We start from the raw sequence: 26,272 nt of genomic DNA on the forward strand, positions 1-26,272 counted from the left end.
GGTACCAAACGACCCCTCGTGCACTTCTTTCATCAATTGGCTCGCTTCTTTGTCATCGACACATCTAAGCAAAACCCAATCAAAATTTCTCTTGTACGAGACCCCATCTCTGTTCAGATAGAACACCATGGCCAACCTCCTCAGAGTCTTTCGGTCCTTCTTAGACGCTCCCTCGGGATACTCTTGGGTTTCCAGATAGCGCTTGATATCATGATACCACGACTTTTCATCATCAGGTGCTGCTTCAACAGCAAACACATAAGCCGGTATATCCAGTCGTCCCACCTCAACACTAGGGAACTGATTCCACCACTGCACCTTAATCAAGGCGGCCAGAGTAGCCAAAGCATCTGCTAAAGGATTCTCTTCTCTCGGCACATGGTGTAATTCCACCTTGGTGAAAAACGTCAATAATCTCCTCGTATAATCCCGGTATGGAATTAAATGAGATTGATGCGTATACCATTTCCCGTTAACCTGATTCACAACCAAAGCTGAATCTCCATATATAACAAGGTTTTTGATCCGCAAATCAATCGCCTCCTCAATACCCAAGATACAAGCTTCGTATTCAGCCACATTGTTGGTGCATTCAAATGTTAGCCGGGAGGCAAAAGGAATGTGGGATCCTTTCGGCGTAACCAAAACAGCACCAACTCCACTACCATTCACGTTAACGGCCCCGTCAAACATCATAATCCATTCGGACTCAGGGTCAGGCCCCTCCTCCGGGATCGGTTCCTCACAATCTTTCGATTTGAGAAACATGATGTCCTCATCAGGGAACTCAAACTTCATCGGTTGATAATCCTCAATGGGTTGTTGGGCGAGGTAATCAGACAATACACTCCCCTTGATTGCTTTCTGAGAGGTATACTGAATATCGTACTCAGTCAAAATCATTTGCCATCTCGCAACCCGTCCGGTCAATGCTGGCTTCTCAAATATATACTTGATCGGATCCATCTTGGAAATCAACAAAGTGGTATGAACCAGCATATACTGTCTCAGTCGGCGAGCAGCCCATACCAAAGCACAACAAGTTTTCTCGAGCAGTGAATATCTTGTTTCACAGTCGGTAAACTTTTTGCTAAGGTAGTAAATTGCATGCTCTTTTCGACCAGACTCGTCATGCTTCCCCAGTACACACCCCATAGACCCCTCGAGGACTGTCAAGTACAGAATTAACGGTCGTCCCTCCACAGGAGGCATCAGAATCGGAGGCTTCTGCAAATATTCTTTTATCTTTTCAAATGCCGCTTGGCAATCATTATTCCACCTGACCGTTTGATCTTTTCTCAACAACTTGAATATGGGTTCACAAGTGGTTGTTAGATGAGATATGAACCGTGAAATGTAGTTCAATCTACCTAAGAAACCACGAACCTCCTTTTCTGTTCTCGGTTCAGGCATTTCTTGTATCGCTTTTACTTTAGCAGGATCAACCTCGATTCCTCTTTCACTCACAATAAACCCCAGCAACTTACCGGACCGCACTCCGAAAGTGCACTTATTCGGATTCAGCCTCAGTCTGAATTGTCTCAATCGGTCAAACAACTTGGCCAAATCCACCAGATGCCCCTCTTCTGTTTGGGACTTTGCTATCATGTCATCAACATAGCATTCGATTTCATGATGAATCATATTATGAAACAAAGTCACCATAGCCCTCTGATATGTGGCACCGGCGTTCTTGAGACCGAATGGCATCACCTTATAGCAGAAAGTGCCCCATGGTGTGATGAACGTTGTTTTCTCCATATCATCTGGCGACATTTTGATTTGATTATAGCCAGAAAAGCCATCCATGAAGGAAAACACCGAGAATTGAGCTGTATTATCTACCAACACATCGATGTGAGGTAATGGGAAATCATCTTTCGGGCTAGCTCTATTCAGATCCCGGTAGTCCACACACATCCTCACCTTTCCATCCTTCTTCGGCACCGGCATAATATTTACGACCCAAGGCGGATAATTAGTGACAGCTAGGAAACCAGCATCCAACTGTTTTTTCACCTCCTCTTTAATTTTCATGGCCATCTCGGGTCGAGTTCTGCGCAACTTCTGCTTCACTGGAGGACAATCTGCTCTCAATGGCAGCTTGTGCACAACAATATCGGTATCCAACCCTGGCATATCCTAATAAGACCAGGCGAAGATATCAACATACTCTTTCAACAAGGCTACCATTCTGCTCTTGACATTCACCTCCAAGGCGGCCCCGACTTTCACTTCCTTTCTGACCTCCTCGGTACCCAGATTCACAACCTCGACTTGCTCCTTGTGCAGTTGAATCACCTTCTCCTCTTGCTTCAACAACCTGGCTAATTCCTCCAGCAGTTCACAATCTTCTTCGCCTTCTTCTTCAGCATGATAGATCGGATTGTCGAAGTCATATGAGGGTGTAATAGGATTGTTATCAATGAGATCCGGAGAACGACCGCATCAGCATGAATGTTGATTCATGCATTGCTTTTAGAACCGGAACGAGACAAATTAAAATAAAAATGAAAACAAACATTGTCATTTTTATTTATTTTTATTAAACTGCAAAAATAAATGAAAAACAAGGAACACCGCTTTTAATGTAAAAAAGATCCTTTTATTGATGATGCAATCATTGCAAAATGAAACACATGAGGTGGCCCTTACAATGAACCATTACGTTTCGGGCAAAACGTATGGTTTTCATGCAGACAGAATTGAAAAACAGAAATATTACTCTTCACGTAGAGTGACAATGATGATCTTTTCGGCCTTCCAGTTCTGGATCTCCATCCCTGGTACGCATGGTTTTATCCACGAGTCGAGCTCGCAGTCACTGTCAATCTCTTCACCCACCGCACAGACGTGATCTGGGTCTAGCATTCCAGCACTGGTGAACGTGAACGGCTGGCGACGTCCTCTATTCTGTCCAGACGAGCCTCGGCCCGGCTGATAACCAACCCCAAACCTATCTTCCTTTGCCGCGATGTTTATCATCCTTCCCCAACCTGGGGCTTCTCCGCTCTTTACCACCTCAGAGGCCTGCTTATACGAAGAAATGGACGGCTTCTTCTCTTCTTTGGCAAAAATGGCATTCTCCACCTTGACAGTTTCAAATGCCTGACTTGGTGTTTCAAATATTTCACCGTCCATTTCTACATACTTGAACGATGACAAGGGGCTGACAAAGATATCTTCCTCCCCACACACTGTTACGACCTGCCCATCCCAGATATACTTTAACTTCTGGTACAAAGTCGAAGTCACTGCCCCAGCAGCGTGTATCCATGGTCGACCCAACAAGCAACTGTATGCTGGCTGAATATCCATGACATAAAACACAGACTTAAACACCTCGGGCCCAATCTTTACAGGGAGCTCCACTTCCCCAAACACAACCCTTTTAGAGCCATCAAATGCTCTAACCACCAGGTCAGTCGGCCTCAAAACCAATCCTTCACAATCCAGCTTTGCTAGGGCCTTCTTTGGCAACACATTGAGTGATGAGCCGGTATCAACCAGAACGTGCGAGAGCATTGCTCCTTTACACTCCATTGAGATGTGTAATGCCCTATTATGATTACGTCCGTCCACCGTAAGATCCAAATCAGTGAAACCCAGCCCATGGCTGGCATTGACATTTGACACCACTGTTTCCAACTGATTAATCATTATCTCTTACGGGACATAGGCTCTCTTCAATATTTTCAACAAAGCCTCTCTATGCCCTTCGGAGCTTAACAACAATGATAGGATCAAAATCTTAGACGGAGTCTGCTGCAAATGGTCAACAAGTTTGTACTCTGACTTCTTGATGATCCTTAGAAACTCCTCGGCTTCATCATCAAGTTCTTTTTCCGACCCACCAGGCGCCGATGTCGCTATAGGAGTACCCTCACTCACCACCTGCTTCCCTCTTGCCCTGGCTAAAGCCTCGGCCTTATCTTTCTTTTCTTTTTCTGCCTCCCCACTCCTTAATGCGACCGGTGCAAACAACCTTCCACTGCGAGTGAAACCACTGGGTCCGGCATTATCCACCTTTGAAATGGTGGTTTCACCTGCAGCCTGATCCTCCTGCTTCTCTCCATTGCAGTATACCTCTCCACCATAATCCCATGGCACAACATCGTCGTTTTCATATGGAATAGGCCCCGGCACCGTGATGGTAACGGGAGCTGCATCTGCTGGCGCTGACAAGTTGATAGGATCAAAATAGATGGTTATGGTGGAAACATTCTCCCTCTCCAAACCAACTCTCTCAAATCTGAGACTTCCCTCATCCATCATTCTCTGGACAGTCTCTCTCAATAATACACATCCATTAGGAGTGACAGTGCAAGCGACACAACAATCATCACACCCCGGAAAAACTCCATTCTTCAACAACTGTCTCTTGATCTCAGCCAACGGAGTTCTTAACCGGTCCACGTTCGTCAGCCCAATTCTCCTTTCACCCTCCAAAATTGTATTCACCCCTGTCATACGGTGAACTGGACTTTTTTGTTTTTTAATCGCGATGTCGCGGTTAGCAAGAGTCGCCACCGACTTTTCTTTTATCCCATAAGGAAAGGTGGAAAAGAACAGGAAAGACCTTAATTCAGATTCTTAGGTTCGGGAGGTACTTTATACAAAGGGAAGGTATTAGCACCCTTTGTATCCATGGTTATCCATGGGCTCTTAATTGCTCATCATTTATGTTTTCCAGTTTGAAAAAAAAGTGTTTTGAGAAATGTGTAGGAGATATTTTGAAAATGAGAATTTAACTTTGTAATGATTCTTGCATGAATGTATACAAAGTGGTTATCTCGTTTAGTTTTTTGAAAGTAGTTTAGAAAAATATAACTCAGCAATGATCCTAGTACGGATGTATGCTAAGTGGTGATTTTCCAAAAAAGATGTTTGAAAGGTGTGAGGTGTAAAAAGTATTTTTTATGTTATGAATGAGCAATTAAGGTTATACCTGTCCGAGGTCTTTCCGGGCATTTCCTATCCTTATGAGAGGTATTTGATCAAGGATAGGTATCCCAAGCAGCTTGGAAAACTCTTCTAATGTGGGTACCAACTGATAATCTGGGAAAGTGAAGCAATGATGCTTAGGATCGAAGAACTGGAATAGGACTCTCATCATATCTTCTTTGAAACCAGTGGTAACCAAATTGAGGAGATGACCATGTTTCTTGTTGAACTGAGCATGATCGGGGAGTTCTGACACCAAATCCTTGAGTTGAGGAGAGATCGTCACAAGATTGATCCGGATAGTCTTCCTGGAAGCCATAACCTGTTCAACAGAGCAAAGCTAAATTCCTAAGTCCTTGAAATGGTTAGTATGATGCCATGATGTTATGATGTTATGATGTTATGATGTTATGCAAACACAAGCATGTCACACAACAATTATTCCTAGGTTTTAAGGCTTGCATGAGTTCCATAGGTGAATACCCTCCCCACTGAAGTTTGGTTGGTTCAACCTGTCCTAGAATAGTAACCGGGTTCTAGAAGGATCTCCAATCATCGACCTTTCTTTAAGTCCACTTCAGTGCAACATCAAGTGATTGACCGAAGCTTCCCTAAAGTCCAATCTCAAAGAGTGTAGCATCGAGTATCAACCAACCTCAGTCGGAACCGAAATCAGTTATCTCACTACTTTCTAATGGCTAGGATAAGTCAATTAGGGTTCTAAAGGTCTGGTTAATGCTTTGATGACACCACGCGAATGCCAAATTTCTCCTCAAGTGAACATCAGGACATTCAAAGTGTCACATTAACCGTAGCTATCATTTTAACCATTCCAGTATACGCCGGATAGTCGCGATGATCTATTGCTACTTACCTAAGGTACACTAGATCCGGGTGTAGGATCTTTCACTCAACAATTCCCTTAAACGAAAGAACAATTAGGAAAACATAAATGATTTTTTTTTAAGGTGGACCTCTCTTTGTAGTCCCCAGCAGAGTCGCCAGTTCTGTCATACGGTGAACTGGACTTTTTTGTTTTTTAATCGCGATGTCGCGGTTAGCAAGAGTCGCCACCGACTTTTCTTTTATCCCATAAGGAAAGGTGGAAAAGAACAGGAAAGACCTTAATTCAGATTCTTAGGTTCGGGAGGTACTTTATACAAAGGGGAGGTATTAGCACCCTTTGTATCCATGGTTATCCATGGGCTCTTAATTGCTCATCATTTATGTTTTCCAGTTTGAAAAAAAAGTGTTTTGAGAAATGTGTAGGAGATATTTTGAAAATGAGAATTTAACTTTGTAATGATTCTTGCATGAATGTATACAAAGTGGTTATCTCGTTTAGTTTTTTGAAAGTAGTTTAGAAAAATATAACTCAGCAATGATCCTAGTACGGATGTATGCTAAGTGGTGATTTTCCAAAAAAGATGTTTGAAAGGTGTGAGGTGTAAAAAGTATTTTTTATGTTATGAATGAGCAATTAAGGTTATACCTGTCCGAGGTCTTTCCGGGCATTTCCTATCCTTATGAGGGTAAAACTGTCCTTACTACTGAGAAGTAAGTAGTTTATCCTTTGGATGTTAAAGGGTCATCGTAGGGTCATCGATTGGTCATTGAAGGCAACAGTTGTGAGGATACCTTAGCATTCGAAGGGACTATCATCATTTAACCGTAGGCTACACCGAAGGGTCATCGAGGGACAAAATCGTATTTTGAAGGCGACATCCGAGGGACCATGATGATTTAACCGAAGGGTCTTTGCTAAGGATATCCCCATATTCGCGGGACATGACCGTAATACCGTAGTCAGGGGTAATAAAGAGAGGTCCGGTATGGTTTATTTAAAGTCCATATTTTAAGTTCATTAGGTAATTATGATGATTCCGCATTAAATCGATACATTAAAATCAATACATTAAGAATCAATACATTAAAATTGGTTAGGCAATCAATATGAATCTTCACATTAAAGTGAAATAATTTAGAATCCATCTCCATGAAAGTCTCCCACACATAAAGTGGAGTACCTAGCCAGCCACTTCCTTGAGAATATGCGAGCTTTAACACAAATTAAACACACGGGTGAGAATACCAAGTTAAAGTGCAGTTGAAAATTGCACTGCAGAATGAACACAATAGTCACAAGGCCAAATAATGCATGATTACAATAAGACAAACATAAAACGAAACATGAGAACAGCTACTGGTACGTTCGCCTCTGCTTCGCCTAGCGAAGGCTTAGCGAATATTCGCTCCAGGCTCGCTTAGCGATGTGCTAGTGAGCGGCCACAGATTTTGAATTTTGGCAATCGTACCGTCTCCGGAACCTTGAATTATGACATTAAATTACAGGCACAGCATGGATAGCATTCATGACGTTCAAGCATACTTAAATTTGCATGTGAAATCAGGTTACATATCAAAATGTAATCATGATGCATTATGTAGGTAACGGTTATCAATTGGAAGCATATAACAGTGATAATACGCAAACCTATTTGCAATTGCTATGCTGAACTGATCACTCTAGGTATCGGATTGAGCTGGGCGGTGGTAGCTTCGAGGCAGGTGAGCGGCCTTCAGGGTTTCCGTCTTCCGAATTCTCTGGATCAGCATGGTTTCTGTGTCTCTCCCTCTGGGTCTCCGTCTGTTTCGTGGCAGAGGAGCTGGTATTTATAGTAGTAGTGGTGGTGACCTAATGGGCTTAAAATGAGGTCCAAAACTTCAGATTTTCACAAGCTTCGCTAGGCGAAGGAATTGCTCGCCTAGCGAGCAAGCTAGGTCTGGGCTTTTTTCTGGATCTGATGCTTCGCTGGGCGAGCGTCATGATGAAATGTTCGCTAGGCGAAGGGACTGCTCGCCTAGCGAGCAAGCTATTTTGGGCCGCCTTTGGATTGGGCCTGTTGTGAGCTGGGCTTTTGTCTGTTTGATGTCAGTGCCTTGCAGAACAAGTCGGAGGGTCTTGAGGAATACTTTGTAATATCGACGGGCAAATTTTGGGGTATGACAGCTGCCCCTGTTCAATATTCTTGAACCGAGAGAGTAGAATGGTATGTGTCGTTCGTGGTCTGGAGGTGAAAGATTATTGAACACTAGAATGCCCCAAAAATTTGCGCTTGTCCATTAGTCTTGATGGGGATGGGCTTAGAGATGCCATCCAGGAAGTTTGATGACGAGCTTCCGATTGTGTCGTACATTAGACGATGTCTGAAGACATGGATGTCATACCGGGTCATACGCTAGACCGTATAATGAATCATCCATCATGCTGTTGCCTTCGCTGGGGAGTCGGCGTGTGCTATATACTGCTGGGGATGAGGGATCAGAAATGTACCTGTCCGAAGGTAGCATCTGAGTAACAGAATGCGCCGTTCGTTAGGCTGAATCTGCTTTAAAAGGGAGTAGTCGCATACTAGACTACCATTCAGAAATGTACCTGTCCGAAGGTAGCATCTGAGGGGATGAAGTTCTAACTTGGTCGTACATTAAACCATATCTGAGCAGCATGAGCCGTCCGTTAGGCTGAATCTGCTGAAAAGGGAGTAGTCGTATACTAGACTACCCTTCAGAAATGTACCTGTCCGAAGGTAGCATCTGAGGAGATGAAAGTTTAACTTGGTCGTACATTAAACCATATCTGAGCAGAATGAGCCGTCCGTTAGGCTGAATCTGCTGAAAAGGGAGTAGTCGTATACTAGACTACCATTCAGAAATGTACCTATCCGAAGGTAGCATCTGAGTAAGGGAGTAGCCGTGTACTAGACTACCATTCAGAAATGTACCTGTCCGAAGGTAGCATCTGAGTAAGGGAGTAGCCGTATACTAGACCACCATTCAGAAATGTACCTGTCCGAAGGTAGCATCTGAGTAAGGGAGTAGCCGTATACTAGACCACCATTCAGAAATGTACCTGTCCGAAGGTAGCATCTGAGTAAGGGAGTAGCCGTATACTAGACCACCATTCAGAAATGTACCTGTCCGAAGGTAGCATCTGAGTAAGGGAGTAGCCGTATACTAGACTACCATTCAGAAATGTACCTGTCCGAAGGTAGCATCTGAGTAAGGGAGTAGCCGTATACTAGACTACCATTCAGAAATGTACCTGTCCAAAGGTAGCATCTGAGTAAGGGAGTAGCCGTATACTAGACTACCATTCAGAAATGTACCTGTCCGAAGGTAGCATCTGAGTAAGGGAGTAGCCGTATACTAGACTACCATTCAGAAATGTACCTGTCCGAAGGTAGCATCTGAGTAAGGGAGTAGCCGTATACTAGACTACCATTCAGAAATGTACCTGTCCGAAGGTAGCATCTGAGGAGATGAAGGTCTAACTTGGTCGTACATTAAACCTTATCTGAGTTGTTGAAGATCAGAGTGGATCGTACGTTAGATCGTATCTGAGCCGGAGGTCCAAATGGGTCGTACGTTAGACCGTATTGGAGTTGCAGAATGAGCCGTACGTTAGGCTGTATCTGAAGAAGAAAGTAGTCGTACGCTAGACTACACCCCGGAATATACCGTACGCTAGGCAGCATCTGAGGATTCGAAGGTCCAAATGGGTCGTAAGTTAGACCGTATTGGAGTCGGTTGAAGGTCAGAATGGATCGTACGTTAGACCGTATCTGAGCTGAAAGAGTCATATGTTGGGGCTGAATCAGAATGAACCGTACGTTAGGCTGTATCTGATAATATTTGTTGTATTTGCAGCGAATATCTGAGGTGGGCTTAGAGATGCCACCATTGGGAGAATGTCAGAGCGTTTGAGAGCTGTATTCGAACCTTGAATGTGATCAGGAGGATAATCAGCCTGAAAAATAAAGTTAGTTTCATGCAATGTCATGATGCATGAGATGCAAATGTTGTATGCATGCGTGTGCCGTGATATGATGTGATGGATGAATTATGCGTCCGGAATAAATGCGGGCATTGTATGCATGTATATGTTATGAAATGATGCGGAATGAAAATTGTATGTAGGTGTGTACAATGAAATGATGTAATGAATGCATTAGACGTCTGAACATTCTTCCAGGGAACACTACTAGGGAGATAAATCTCAGTCTGCCGGTCGGAGACATTGGTATTGATGACCCTGTCTCGGCTGGGGGATGCTTGATTTCTGTCTGACGGTGAAAACACTCCACAGAGCCTGGCTGGGGATGGAAAAGATGACCCATTTGTCTAGTAATGCCACTCTCTTCTGGGGAATAATTGGCGTTGCCGGGGAATCGAATTAGCAACGGATTCATCGGAAAGCATGGTTAGACCCTCTCCTTGGTCTGAAGTCTCGTAGTAATTGCAATTTCCATTTTAGGCATGTATTTTTGATAGACATTGATCATATTCAAATGCATATATCAATTCAAATTAAATCAATGGACGTTTATGCAAACAAAACAGAAAAGTAAAATAACAACATTTTTTCCGAAATGAAATGGTATTGATTTTGAAAGAGGGCCTATAAACAGGCAATTTGTGTACAAGGAGACAGAAATCCTAGTAAGAGGAAATTGTCAAGAAAACAAAGAGAAAGCTATGCAGAAAAAGTCCTATTGATTCTAATTCCACTACTGTCATCATGTCTTCAGGCATCTCATCTCCTGCTGTCGGATAGAGGTGATTGGCTTGTTCAGTCCCTTGAACTTGGTTGAAGCTGACAGAAAACGGGACATAGTCATACGCTTTAATCCCTAATTTTTGCCTGGACCGCCTTTTCAGGTTTTCAGTCCACCGGGATACCCTTTTTTGCTCAAGCCGCCTTTTCAGGTTTTCGACTTGCCGGGTGTACGTCTTTATATGTTTATCCCTAATTTTTGCCCGAACCCTTTTGGTTCGCCGGGATGCCCTTACTTTTGCCTAGGTACGTTGACCTAGCGGGTCTCTGTTATGCGTAGTATTTTTTAACTATGTCCGCGTTCACAGGATGCGGGAAGTCTTCGCCATCCATTGTAGCAAGTATCATGGCTCCACCGGAGAATACCTTCTTAACCACAAATGGCCCTTCGTATGTGGGAGTCCACTTGCCTCTGGGATCCCCTTGTGGTAGAATGATACGCTTGATCACCAAGTCGCCAACTTGATACACCTGTCTCTTGACTCTTTTGTTAAATGCCTGGGTCATGCGCTTCTGATATATCTGTCCATGACAAACAGCCGCAAGTCTCTTCTCATCAATCAAGTTTATCTGATCGAGTCGAGTTTGAATCCATTCATCTTCATCTAAGCCCGCCTCTTCCATGATTCTTAGAGAGGGAATCTGGACTTCCACTGGTAAAACAGCTTCCATTCCGTAGACTAAAGAGAAAGGAGTTGCCCATGTCGAAGTGCGTACGGAAGTGCGATAACCGTGAAGAGCAAACGGTAACATCTCATGCCAGTCTTTGTACGTCACCGTCATCTTTTGTATGATCTTCTTGATATTCTTATTAGCAGCTTCTACGGCCCCGTTCATCTTTGGCCGGTACGGAGAAGAGTTATGGTGTTTAATTTTGAACTGCGTGCAGAGTTCAATGATCATCTTGTTGTTCAAATTAGTACCATTGTCAGTGATAATCCTTTCAGGGATGCCGTATCGACAAATAAGGCTATTCTTGACGAAACGTGCCACCACATTCTTGGTGACAGAAGCGAATGACGCTGCCTCTACCCACTTGGTGAAGTAATCAATAGCGACGAGAATGAAGCGATGTCCATTAGAAGTCGTGGGTTTAATCTCTCCAATCATATCGATGCCCCACATTGCAAAGGGCCAAGGCGCTGTTAACACGTTCAATGGAGCAGGAGGCATATGTACTTTGTCCGAATAAATCTGACACTTATGACAGGTTCTGGAATGATGGTGGCAATCAGCTTCCATGGTAGACCAATAATACCCTGATCTCAGAATCTTCTTGGCCATTGTATGTCCATTAGAATGAGTCCCAAAAATACCGTCATGCATGTCTTCCATGATCCTTTCCGCTTCCTTTCTATCCACACAGCGAAGCAGAGTCGAATCATGATTACGTTTGTATAACACTCCATTACTCAGAAAGAATTTAGCGGAGAACTTCCTCAAGAATTTTCTGTCATTGATGGCTGCCCCCTCAGGGTATTCCTGAGCTTCTAAATATCTTTTTACGTCGTGGAACCAAGGTTTTTCCCGTACTCCCTCAGTGTTAAGTTCATAACAGTATGCCGGTTCATCTAGTCGCTCAATGGTAATCCTGGGAGCTTCCCCGTCCCATCTGACTCTGAACATAGATGACATGGTAGCTAATGCGTCTGCCAACTGATTCTCTTCTCGTGGAATATGTTCAAATGTAATCTCTTCAAAGTATGGGATTAATGTCATTACCTGCTCTCGATAAGGGATGAGATTTGGATGTTTAGTATCCCATTCTCCTTTGATCTGACTGATTACCAAGGTCGAATCTCCGTATACGCTCAAAAACTTGATTCGCCCATCTATAGCAGCTTTGAGTCCAAAAATACATGCTTCATACTCAGCCATATTATTGGTACAATGAAAACATAGTCTAGCTGTGAAAGGCGTATGGTAACCCTCGGGAGAAATGAGTACAACCCCAACACCATGGCCCAATGCATTAGAAGATCCATCAAAGACCATAGTCCATCGGGATCCCATTCGGGTCCTTCATCTGGTTTAGGTTTTCCATTATCAGTAACAAGCATGACATCCTCATCTGGGAACTCAAAATTCATAGATTGGTAATCGTCCACCGCTTGATGAGCCAAATGATCAGCTAGCACGCTTCCTTTGATTGCTTTCTGGGTAGTATACTGGATATCGTATTCCGTTAAGATCATCTGCCATCTCGCTATTCTTCCGGAGAGGGCAGGCTTCTCGAACATGTATTTGATGGGATCCATCCTAGAAATCAACAAAGTGGTATGATTCAACATATACTGTCTTAGTCGGCGAGCAGCCCAGGCCAAAGCACAGCAAGTTCTCTCGAGCAGTGAGTATCTTGTTTCACAGTCGGTAAACTTTTTGCTCAGGTAGTATATGGCATGCTCTTTTCGACCAGACTCGTCATGTTGCCCCAATACACACCCCATTGAACTTTCTAACACGGTCAAATACATGATTAGAGGTCTTCCTTCGACTGGTGGTATCAGAATTGGAGGTTCCTGGAGATATTTCTTGATTTTGTCAAAGGCTTCTTGGCATTCGTCATTCCATATCATCTCTTGATTCTTCCTTAGTAATTTGAAGAGGGGTCTACAGGCAGCGGTCAAGTGGGAGATAAATCGGGCAATGTAGTTCAAGCGTCCCAAGAAACCTCTGACCTCTTTCTCCGTACGGGGAACTGGCATTTCTTGAATAGCCTTCACTTTAGCCAGGTCAACCTCAATTCCTTTACCACTGACAATAAAGCCCAAGAGTTTACCGGATCTTACTCCAAAAGTGCATTTGTTCGGGTTCAATCTCAACTTGTATTTCTTCAACCTCTCAAACAGTTTGTATAAATGATCGAGATGTTCCTCTTCAGTATGAGATCTAGCTATCATGTCATCCACATATACTTCTATCTCACGATGAATCATATCATGGAACAAAACCACCATAGCACGCTGGTACGTTGCCCCTGCATTCTTTAAACCAAATGGCATTACTTTATAACAGAACGTGCCCCATTGCGTCACAAACGTAGTTTTCTCCATGTCCTCAGGCGCCATCTTAATCTGGTTGTAACCTGAGAATCCATCCATGAATGAGAACACCTTGTGTTGAGCGGTGTTGTCTACCAGAACATCAATGTGCGGGAGTGGAAAGTCATCCTTGGGACTCGCTTTATTCAGGTCTCGGTAATCTACGCACATTCGCACCTTACCATCCTTCTTTGGCACTGGCACCACATTAGCAACCCATTGAGGATAAGAAGTAACGGCCAGAAAACCTGCATCAAATTGTTTCATCACCTCGGCTTTGATTTTCTCAGACATTTCAGGACGCATGCGACGAACCTTTTGCTTAACAGGACGACATTCTTCCCTCGTTGGCAGTCGATGCACTACTATATCGGTATCCAGTCCTGGAATGTCTTCATAAGACCAAGCAAAAATCTCTACATAGTCATGCAACATCTGAATCAACCTTCTCTTGACACTGTTTTCCAAGCCTGCTCCTATTTTGACTTCTTTCTTGTTTACTTCAGTGCCCAGATTTACAGTCTCAACTGACTCCTCGTGTGGCTGTATAGTCCTTTCTTCCTGCAGTAACAGTCTGGCAAGTTCTCCAGGTACTTCACAATCTTCCTCACTTCCATCCTCGGCTTGGTAGATCGGATTTTCAAAGTCATAATGAACAGTAGTAGAACTACTGTCAACAGGATCCAGAGTGGGTATGGATCTGCAATTCGTTACGTGAGTGTGTGTAAGAAAACATAGCTCGTTTGGAAGATGATAGAAAAGATAAAGAGCGCAATATTTGAATGCAAAAAGTCCATTGATTTATTGAATATGAATATGCTTATGAAGATGACAAAACCCTTAACAAATTAGCTATTGTGCCCCGGGCATAGACACAACGCTTGGAGAAGTTCAATTGTAAAAAAAACAAAAATTTGCAATACTAAATGGACAATAACAATTACTCCTGACTAAAGGAAATCGGGATAGTGTCTTCAGCCTTCCAATTATTGAGTCCGTCGCCAATTGTTGGGAAAATCCAGCTATCCAGGTCGCAATCACTGTCAGCATCTTCTACAGCATTGATTTGATCTTTGACCATCTTTTCCGAGCTAAATCCCAGACCAGATTTATCAGACTTGTAGGGTATGTTGATCAGTTGACCCCAGCCAGTACAACCACCATCTTCAACCACAGCTTGAGCGTCCTTCAGGGAGACCATGGCAGGAGGAGCTCGAATAACCTCGGGCACAAGGGGAGTTGGCTTAAGGACAGGACTAGGCGGAGGAACCACTTCAAATGACTGGGACGGGGTCTCGAAGAATTCACCATCCATCTCAACGTATCTGAAGGTATGCACACTACTGACAATGTATTCTTCTTCCCCACACACAGTGACGATCTTACCCTCTATTGGATACCTCAGCTTTTGATGGAGAGACGAAGCTACAACACCTGCCTCATGAATCCAAGGGCGTCCCAGTAAGCAGGAGTAGGCAGGACGAATGTTCATTACATAAAAGGTAGTGTTGAAGACTTGAGGTCCTATCTTGATAGGGAGAACAACTTCGCCGTGGACAACACTCTTTGCACCATCGTAAGCCCGCACCACAATGTCACTAGGCTTCAGTTCAACGCTCTTGCAGTCAAGTTTATCGAGCACGGCTTTCGGTAGCACATTCAAAGAAGAACCATTATCGACCAACACATGGGACAAGGTGATCCCTTTACACTCAATAGAAATATGCAGGGCTTTATTGTGATTCTTCCCTGCCGGTGTCAGGTCAGCATTGGAAAAACCTAGGCCATTGTCAACAGTCAGGTTAGCAACATAGTTTTCAAACTGATCGACGGAGGTCTCCTGAGGTACATGGGCAGTCTTCAGGAATTTTGTCAAGGCATTGGCATGAGATTCAGAAGATAACAACAAGGACAACATCGAGATCTTAGACGGGGTATGCCCCAATTGTTCTACCACATCAAAATCACTCTTGCGGATGATTTTCAGCATTTCTTCCATTTCTCGTTTGGCAATGTCTTCAGTAGTAGCTTCGATCGGTGCGCCTGACGGGGAAGGGTTGACCGGTTCCTTTCCTCGGTTTTCGGGAACTGGAGGTGAGATCTCTGGAGAGAAGATCCTTCCGCTTCGAGTAACTTTACTAGTCCCAACAATGTCATTAGGATTAGCAGAATCACCAACTTGCTTTACGCCATGGATGTAAACATCACCTCCATAGTTCCACTGAATGGCTTTGCTTGAAGAATACGGTACTGGGCCAGGGGCAGTGATGATTAGAGGAGCTACCCTGGGCTCAGCAATAATCTTCACAGGTATTCTGGGAGCAGTAATCTTCACTGGAACCTTGGACCTCGCAATCACAGACACTTCTTCAATAGGGTTTTCCGTCTTAGAAACCCTTTCAAAGAGAATTGTACAATCGTCCATCAGCCGTTGAATACCATTCTTCAATTTCAAACAGTCCTTGGGCCAGAGTATGCAAAGATTGCAATCTTCAGTACAACCTGGAAATAAACCAGCTTGCAATAAATTCCTCTTTATGATCGGGAGAGGAGATGTTAAGTCCGCCACAGCAGTGATGAGAGAATCGTCATCGAGAGCATTAACAGCCTTGTCATGATTAGGCATAGGAGCAGTGATGACATTAGGAGTCTCCGGAGGCTCGAACTCAATTTCCCCAGCGTCGATCATGTCCTGAATCTTATTCTTCAACAGCCAACAATCGTTTGTATCATGCCCGGGGCTATCGGAGTGATATGCACACCTGGCATTGGAATTATAACGAGGCGAAGCAGTGTTGACATTTGCAGGAGGACCTTTGAGAGTGATTAAATTTACCTTCAGCATGCTTTGCAGTGCTTGTGCTAAAGTCATATTGAGCTTGGTAAATTGCCTTCTTGGTCTGTCTTGTCTTTGCTGGAAGTTTTGAGCTGGCGGGGCTGCGATTGTCACTGCTCCAACGGCGTGGTCACCATTTTTCTTACTATGGTTCTTTTGACCATACACAGCATTCGATTCATTCTTCCCATGGTAGGACTTTTTACTGCTTGTGGAAGTAGCCGCCTGTAACTTCCCACTTCGAATGCCGCTCTCCACCCGTTCACCTGTCAGTATAAGTTCAGTGAAACCTGATGAAGAACTCCCCAGTAAGTGGCTGTAGAATGGGCCAGTCAGGGTACCCATGAACAGGTCTACTAATTCTCGGTCCGTCATAGGGGGTTTGACCCTGCCGGCCAAATCTCTCCATTTCTGAGCATACTCTTTGAAGCTTTCTTTAGATCCCATGGCCATATTCTGCAACTGTAGCCGAGTAGGTGCTAATTCAGAATTGTACTGGTACTGCTTATAGAAAGTTGTTGCTAAATCAGTCCAGGTGCGGATGTCAGAGCTCTCGAGCTGATAATACCATTCCAACTGTGTGCCAGACAGGCTCTCTTGGAAGAAATGAATCCACAGCTTCCTATCAGTGGTATGCGGCTGAATCTTTCTCACATAAGCCCTTAGATGCATCTGAGGACAAGACGCACCATCGTACTTAGTGAAAGTGGGGATTTTGAATTTGCGGGGAACGGTCACATCGGAGACCAGACCCAAACTTTCGAAATCCAGACCAGGTGTCTTCTGACCCTCCATGGCTAGTATGCGTTCCTCCAGCAATTTATACTTATCATCCCTTGGAGAGTACTGTTCATTTTCATACTCTTCATCGTCATCCTCAGGGTTAGAGAAATCAGCATTCTCCTCCTCTGAATCATTTTCCGCCCCCTCTTCTGGGCCATTCGGGATTCCAAATTTGATTCCCGTAGCCTGTCCTTTGCGCCTTCTTCCCGGGTTAATGAAACTCACAGCTTTCTTGTCTTTCTTCTTTTCGACCAAAAGTGCCTTCAGTTCCTCCTGCCCCTTGGATAAGCTTAGCATCATCTCCTTGAATTGAGCATTCTGAGTCTGGAGATCTTTGACAGTTTGTTCGAGATCCATTTTTCTGTTTTAGAGGCAGACCGTGAGAATATGGTCCTTTAGAATACCTGTTATGCAATGTTATGTTATGCTATGCAACGTATGAAATGTTTTCAAGGACTTTTGAAATTTAACTTTGCGTAAATCACCAATAAGAGAGAAATGTTTATTGCTAACTTTTTTTTTTATCAATGTTCATTACAAAAGGGACAATAATAAGATACAATGAAAGCTCAAGTCTCCCAGGGGCGACTTCTTTTTGGGCGAAGATATGCATTGAGTCTTCGTTCCTCATTAAGCTGACTGGTGAGCTCTAGTACTTTCTTCCTTTCTGCATTGAACTGAGCTTCGAAAGTATCTCTCTCCTCCCTCAACTGGGTCCAGGATCTTTTATATTCCTCAACATCAATAGGCATATCTGGATAAGGAATGATCTGGGAAGTACCTCCTTCGACCTCTGATTCAACAATCAATGGTCCGACCGCAAGATATGGCATGACAAGGTCACGAGCTCTGGCGCGTACCCATCTGAGATAAGGCTCCATAGGAATAGAATTTTTCTTTCCTAAATTGCTTCTTCTCACCATGCCCCAAGCTCGTACAAACTTTTGACGTAGATTTTGAGGGTCATTGTCATAGTCGAACACTGTACCTTGAACAATCATTTCATGTGGACCATCCCTTCGAGCATACCCAAACTGACGTAGGGCTAAGGCAGGATTATAAGTAATACCTCCTCTTATCCCCATGAGTGGTACATTAGGGAATTCTCCACAACGGTCGATGATGATAACATTTTCTCTGAGGTTAGAACACCACCGGATGTCTGAATGAGAGAGTGCCATTATCCTTTGAGACCATTTCAAATTTTGATCACTTTTCAAGACTGATTGAGGAAGGTGCGAAATAAACCACCTAGACAGTAAAGGTATGCAGCACATGAGAGTCCCTTGCCTTTTCATAGTACGAGTGTGAAGGGAATGCAAGATGTCTCCAAGCAAGGTAGGCACAGGGTTATGAGTGAGGAATATCTTAATAGCATTCACGTCTATGAATTGGTCCGGATTAGGGAATAGCACCAAACCATAGATTAGCAATGCTAGAACGTCTTCAAAAGCATGGACATTCATAAATTTTAGGAATTCTCGGGCCTTACCTACCAGAAACTTGGCAAGTAAGCCCTTAACTCCACTCCTTGTTACCCAGTTGGTCTCAATGTCAGACTTCGTCATGTGTAGAGCTGCGGCAACTTCTTCAGACTTTGGCATCTTTTCCAGACCACTGAGAGGTATTTGATCAAGGATAGGTATCCCAAGCAGCTTGGAAAACTCTTCTAATGTGGGTACCAACTGATAATCTGGGAAAGTGAAGCAATGATGCTTAGGATCGAAGAACTGGAATAGGACTCTCATCATATCTTCTTTGAAACCAGTGGTAACCAAATTGAGGAGATGACCATGTTTCTTGTTGAACTGAGCATGATCGGGGAGTTCTGACACCAAATCCTTGAGTTGAGGAGAGATCGTCACAAGATTGATCCGGATAGTCTTCCTGGAAGCCATAACCTGTTCAACAGAGCAAAGCTAAACTCCTAAGTCCTTGAAATGGTTAGTATGATGCCATGATGTTATGATGTTATGATGTTATGATGTTATGCAAACACAAGCATGTCACACAACAATTATTCCTAGGTTTTAAGGCTTGCATGAGTTCCATAGGTGAATACCCTCCCCACTGAAGTTTGGTTGGTTCAACCTGTCCTAGAATAGTAACCGGGTTCTAGAAGGATCTCCAATCATCGACCTTTCTTTAAGTCCACTTCAGTGCAACATCAAGTGATTGACCGAAGCTTCCCTAAAGTCCAATCTCAAAGAGTGTAGCATCGAGTATCAACCAACCTCAGTCGGAACCGAAATCAGTTATCTCACTACTTTCTAATGGCTAGGATAAGTCAATTAGGGTTCTAAAGGTCTGGTTAATGCTTTGATGACACCACGCGAATGCCAAATTTCTCCTCAAGTGAACATCAGGACATTCAAAGTGTCACATTAACCGTAGCTATCATTTTAACCATTCCAGTATACGCCGGATAGTCGCGATGATCTATTGCTACTTACCTAAGGTACACTAGATCCGGGTGTAGGATCTTTCACTCAACAATTCCCTTAAACGAAAGAACAATTAGGAAAACATAAATGATTTTTTTTAAGGTGGACCTCTCTTTGTAGTCCCCAGCAGAGTCGCCAGTTCTGTCATACGGTGAACTGGACTTTTTTGTTTTTTAATCGCGATGTCGCGGTTAGCAAGAGTCGCCACCGACTTTTCTTTTATCCCATAAGGAAAGGTGGAAAAGAACAGGAAAGACCTTAATTCAGATTCTTAGGTTCGGGAGGTACTTTATACAAAGGGAAGGTATTAGCACCCTTTGTATCCATGGTTATCCATGGGCTCTTAATTGCTCATCATTTATGTTTTCCAGTTTGAAAAAAAGTGTTTTGAGAAATGTGTAGGAGATATTTTGAAAATGAGAATTTAACTTTGTAATGATTCTTGCATGAATGTATACAAAGTGGTTATCTCGTTTAGTTTTTTGAAAGTAGTTTAGAAAAATATAACTCAGCAATGATCCTAGTACGGATGTATGCTAAGTGGTGATTTTCCAAAAAGATGTTTGAAAGGTGTGAGGTGTAAAAGTATTTTTTATGTTATGAATGAGCAATTAAGGTTATACCTGTCCGAGGTCTTTCCGGGCATTTCCTATCCTTATGAGGGTAAAACTGTCCTTACTACTGAGAAGTAAGTAGTTTATCCTTTGGATGTTAAAGGGTCATCGTAGGGTCATCGATTGGTCATTGAAGGCAACAGTTGTGAGGATACCTTAGCATTCGAAGGGACTATCATCATTTAACCGTAGGCTACACCGAAGGGTCATCGAGGGACAAAATCGTATTTTGAAGGCGACATCCGAGGGACCATGATGATTTAACCGAAGGGTCTTTGCTAAGGATATCCCCATATTCGCGGGACATGACCGTAATACCGTAGTCAGGGGTAATAAAGAGAGGTCCGGTATGGTTTATTTAAAGTCCATATTTTAAGTTCATTAGGTAATTATGATGATTCCGCATTAAATCGATACATTAAAATCAATACATTAAGAATCAATACATTAAAATTGGTTAGGCAATCAATATGAATCTTCACATTAAAGTGAAATAATTTAGAATCCATCTCCATGAAAGTCTCCCACACATAAAGTGGAGTACCTAGCCAGCCACTTCCTTGAGAATATGCGAGCTTTAACACAAATTAAACACACGGGTGAGAATACCAAGTTAAAGTGCAGTTGAAAATTGCACTGCAGAATGAACACAATAGTCACAAGGCCAAATAATGCATGATTACAATAAGACAAACATAAAACGAAACATGAGAACAGCTACTGGTACGTTCGCCTCTGCTTCGCCTAGCGAAGGCTTAGCGAATATTCGCTCCAGGCTCGCTTAGCGATGTGCTAGCGAGCGGCCACAGATTTTTAATTTTGGCAATCGTACCGTCTCCGGAACCTTGAATTATGACATTAAATTACAGGCACAGCATGGATAGCATTCATGACGTTCAAGCATACTTAAATTTGCATGTGAAATCAGGTTACATATCAAAATTTAATCATGATGCATTATGTAGGTAACGGTTATCAATTGGAAGCATATAACAGTGATAATACGCAAACCTGTTTGCAATTGCTATGCTGAACTGATCACTCTAGGTATCGGATTGAGTTGGGCGGTGGTAGCTTCGAGGCAGGTGAGCGGCCTTCAGGGTTTCCGTCTTCCGAATTCTCTGGATCAGCAGGGTTTCTGTGTCTCTCCCTCTGGGTCTCCGTCTGTTTCGTGGCAGAGGAGCTGGTATTTATAGTAGTAGTGGTGGTGACCTAATGGGCTTAAAATGAGGTCCAAAACTTCAGATTTTCGCAAGCTTCGCTAGGCGAAGGAATTGCTCGCCTAGCGAGCAAGCTAGGTCTGGGCTTTTTTCTGGATCTGATGCTTCGCTGGGCGAGCGTCATGATGAAATGTTCGCTAGGCGAAGGGACTGCTCGCCTAGCGAGCAAGCTATTTTGGGCCGCCTTTGGATTGGGCCTGTTGTGAGCTGGGCTTTTGTCTGTTTGATGTCAGTGCCTTGCAGAACAAGTCGGAGGGTCTTGAGGAATACTTTGTAATATCGACGGGCATATTTTGGGGTATGACAACCCCCATCTGACCATGCGTCGGCATGGGATTAGCATTAACATTCGGAGATGGTGCAAAATTGATGGCCTTGGAGTCTACCAGATCTTTGACAACATGTTTGAAGGCTTTACAATTCTCAACATTGTGTCCAGGGGCACCAGAATGGAACTCGCACTTGGCGTTCTCATCATAATTTGCAGGCCTCTGATCCGGTCTCAACGGAGCCAATGTTCTCAACTGAACCAACCCCAGATCTTTCAACTTCTTCAACAAAAATGAATATGTCACAGGCGGCCTATCAAACTGACGATCAGTCATTCGTCCTCTCACCTGATACCCGGCCCGTTGTGTTCTTTGTTGAAATGGCTGTCGTTGATGTGGCTGTTGATGTTGTTGTTGTTGTGCAGGTTGAATATCAGTAGGAATTGTTACTACAGCAGTGTGCTGGTAGTAACGATCCCTACCATGTCCTCTCTGGGCATACACAGCATTCGTGTCACCCTCCTTCTTACGCTGGACATTACCAAAGGGCTTCTTCGATCCAAACGATGAAGCACTACCCTATATCTTCCTCATTTTCAGCCAGCTTTCAATTCTTTCTCCAGCCACCACTATGTCTGTAAAACCAGTGACGGGACAACCCACCTTTCTCTCAGCAAAAGTCCCATGAAGGGTACCCATGAACAGATCAGACATTTCCCTATCCACCAACGGAGACATACCCTGCAGCTGGGTACGACTAGGAGCCATGTCAGCATTGAATTGGTATTGTTTAAAGAAAGCATCTCCCAAATCCTGCCAGCTTTTGATATCCGATGATCTCAACTTGGTATACCATTCCAGAGACCCACCAGACAAGCTGTCCTGGAAGAAGTACATCCATAGCTTCTGATCCATGGTATAGGCAGATATTTTTCGGACAAAAGCCTGGAGATGAGTTTCCGGGCAAGAACTCCCATTATACTTATCAAACATGGGCACTTTAAACTTTTGCGGGATCACAATCCCCTCAACTAGCCCCATGTTTGTCATGTTGATAGCTCCAGGAGTAGCATGGCTTTCCAGAGCCCTGATCTTCTCTGCCAGTGCCTGAATCTCCTTGTTTGGTGGCTGAATATCGTACTGATCGAATTGTTCGTTCAGCACCGAGAACTGATCTTCTTCTTTATCCTCCATAGCCCCAAATAAAGGAGGAAATTGATTATCCTTCACAGGACCTGGCCCTCCGCCTGTAGCAAAACCAAAACCTCCACCGTTGTTGATCACTACACCAGCAGTAGTCGCCTTCCTTCTGGGATCACCACCATCCCTAGAACCACCGAGACCGTTGTTGGAGACACCCTCTTGATTATTACCACTGTTGGCAGCAGAAGCCCGCTCAAGCTTTTCCACCTTCTCAACAAGTGCCTTCTTCCCCAAGGCGAACCCTTGCATGATGTTGATCAACTCTCCCATCTTCTCTTTCAGCTCGAGAATATCTGCGTTGGGTGTATCCATCAGTTTAGATTTGTTGCGTCTGGTAGGGTATCTGTGCGGACGTGCTACGTGCAAAGGAATGATTCTACGTGCGCGAGCAATGATTCCTGAAACATTCAAACACGTTAGAAACCGACACCTGCAAAATAGAAGACAAGTTATTATGATTCATGCAGGAATGCAATGTTTATCCATATGAGGAACACTTTGTCTTTCGATCCTGGTTTCATCAAGACAGATAATAATTTGACAGCCACATTCCGACATCAATCATCTGGTTTCACCATACAGATCAAAGAGTTATGACTTAGCAAAGATATCACCCGGCCATGTGTGTATTATGTGAGTGCACACAGAAAAGCAAATAAAGCTTGAAGATCAATCACTGAATGATAAAAACCACTGTATATCAAAAGTGCGCAAACGTGCAAGAGTCATACATCAGGCTTGATACAAATCAAGTTTACAATTCTCCAGAATCAGAAAGAAATACAAACAAGTGAATTCCGTCAACATGCCTGACGGTAATCCAACACATGATAATAACTGCAACAAAAGTCTAAACTGAAGAAGGTCCCACAGAAGGCTCTGCATCATCAACCATCCTGGTGAACTTCACGGCGAACCTGAGCTCAGTGTTCTCCTGCTGAAGTCTTCCCACCTCTTTCTAATGAATCTTCATCTGTCGGAAATAATGATCCCTCTCAGCAAGATAATGATCTCTCTCAGCAATAATCTTCGCGTTCTCTTCTTCCTTAACTTTCAGCTTTGCTTCCCACTCGGCGGTAAGGGCTTTGGCTCTAGCTTCTCTCTGAGTCTTCACAAGGACTTGTCTCCTCTTCTCATCTTCAATGACCTTCAAAGCTCTAGCCAACTTCTCCTTGGTAATGTCGTGCTCCTTCGTAGAAGACTCTAACGCTTGGCTGATCTTGCGGTAATAGGCGGTGTCTATCTCAAAGCGCTTCACCTCCAGAGCATGTCTCTTAGCCTGGTCTTCGGTTTCCCTCTTGATTCCCTGATTAGCCATTTGAATTCTAGCAACACTCATCTCCAACTCAGTCTTCTCTGCTTGCAGCTGATCTCTCTCCCTCTTCATCTCTAGAAATTCTTTCATGCTGACAGAAGAACGTGGCCCCTTAATCAACGGATACCAAAGATCACCCACGGGAAATGGTAGATGCGTGAGCTCAATCCTCTTTCTGAGCCAATCATCAAATGGAGGAAAAGACCTACTATTAACCCTACCAAAAGGAACCTTGCCCTTCCTCTGCATGTGGCGCCATGCTCCAGACACTTGCCTCAACCATGTCTGATTACCCTCAGCCGGGAAGTAGAAAGACTCCTGAATCTCACACTCGAGAGGAGGAACCTCCATAGCAAACCCCATTTGTCTCTTAAGAAGCACCGGGTTGTAATTAATACAACCTTGAACTCCTATAAGAGGCATATTGGGAAAACTCCCGCAACTGCAAATGAAATCTCGTCCAGCCACACCATTGTGAGTCCAAGCTATGTCCTTGGCTCGCAAACCCATCAACTTGGTTGACCATTTGGCAGTATGATCCAGAAAGGCAAAAGCACCTCTGGAAGGCAAATATCCCATGAACCATTTGTACAACAGTTGAGCACAACATCTAATCAATCCCCCACGCCGCTTCTTATTCCGATTATGGATCGAGTAATAGACATCTCCAACTAAAGTAGGAATTGGATTCCTCTGCACAAACACCCGGATGGCATTAATGTCTACAAAGTTCTTCTGATTAGGGAACAAGATGATTCCATAGATGCTTACAGCAAGCAGAGCACAGACAGTCTTCCAATCACCCAAAGCAACATGTTCCTTGGCTTTAGCCTCCAAGAAACTCAGATGAAAACCGGGCAACTTTCCCTTCTCCTTCAGACCTCCTTTACTCACTTCGGGGCTCAAATAAAGAGCACGGGAGATCTCACCAACATCAGGTTCTTCCTTAGTAGCATAGAAAGGAACCTGATTTCTGATCTGAATACCCAGGATACCAGCATAGTCCTCCATCAACGGTCCCAACAAGTTATCCGGGAAGACAAAGCATCTTAAACCAGGATCATAAAACTGGAGAAAAGTGTGGATGGCACTTCTATCCCCATCTATAAGCCTGAAAACCATCTTCAAAATACCACCATAAGTCTCACGGAACATCCCCACACGGTCAGGTGTAATCAATGCTATCATATCTTTCAGCACGTCAATCTCTGGGTCAAAGAAACTGTAGACAACATCGTCCTTCAAGCCAGTCCTCATATCTGGAACAAAGAAGTCTCTCAACCAGGATCTCAATCAAGAATGTCCCTGCATATGGATAAACATGAGTTAAATGCGGATAAATGCAAAATGGGAATGATGTTGATGCATGAATGCAATGCACAGTGCCATCCTCCAAGTCATCTGAACATCAACTGTACTGGATTCCGGTCTTTGAACTGATCACAACAATCCGAGGGACTGAGTAACCACAAATCCAACTCGGGAGTTCCGAAATAAACGGAACCTGAGGATATATCACCATCATCACAGGAAAGCCACTGACCATCTGGACAAGCAACCCCAAATTCAACCCGGGGATCCGAAATAAACGGAATCCGCTGATAAATACCACGGACAGAACTCCGGCGCGTCGGAAATAAATCCATAAATCCAACTCATAAATAGGACCCATATCAAGAACCTGTATCTGCCAGAATCAAACCCTCCCATCACAGGTGAATTCTATAAGGTCATCCTAAGGCGGATAATGGTCTCGACAATTAGACAAGATACTCAACGGGTTTGCCCTTTCGGGTATGCCGTTGCAGCTCTCATAAGATCATCTAAGCCAAAGATCCGGGAAAGAACGGTCACCGAAGTCAACAGCTCAAAAGAGGTAACCCAACCATAGTGGATACTCCACGAGGAGGGGCTCTCTCAAAAGAACCTCGTCCGGCTGTGGTATGTCACGTCACAACAACATGCTGATCCAACATGTGAGGAGACGTA

The sequence above is a fragment of the Lathyrus oleraceus genome, chromosome 1 (assembly GCF_024323335.1).
Source record: "Lathyrus oleraceus cultivar Zhongwan6 chromosome 1, CAAS_Psat_ZW6_1.0, whole genome shotgun sequence".
Lineage (NCBI taxonomy): Eukaryota > Viridiplantae > Streptophyta > Magnoliopsida > Fabales > Fabaceae > Lathyrus > Lathyrus oleraceus.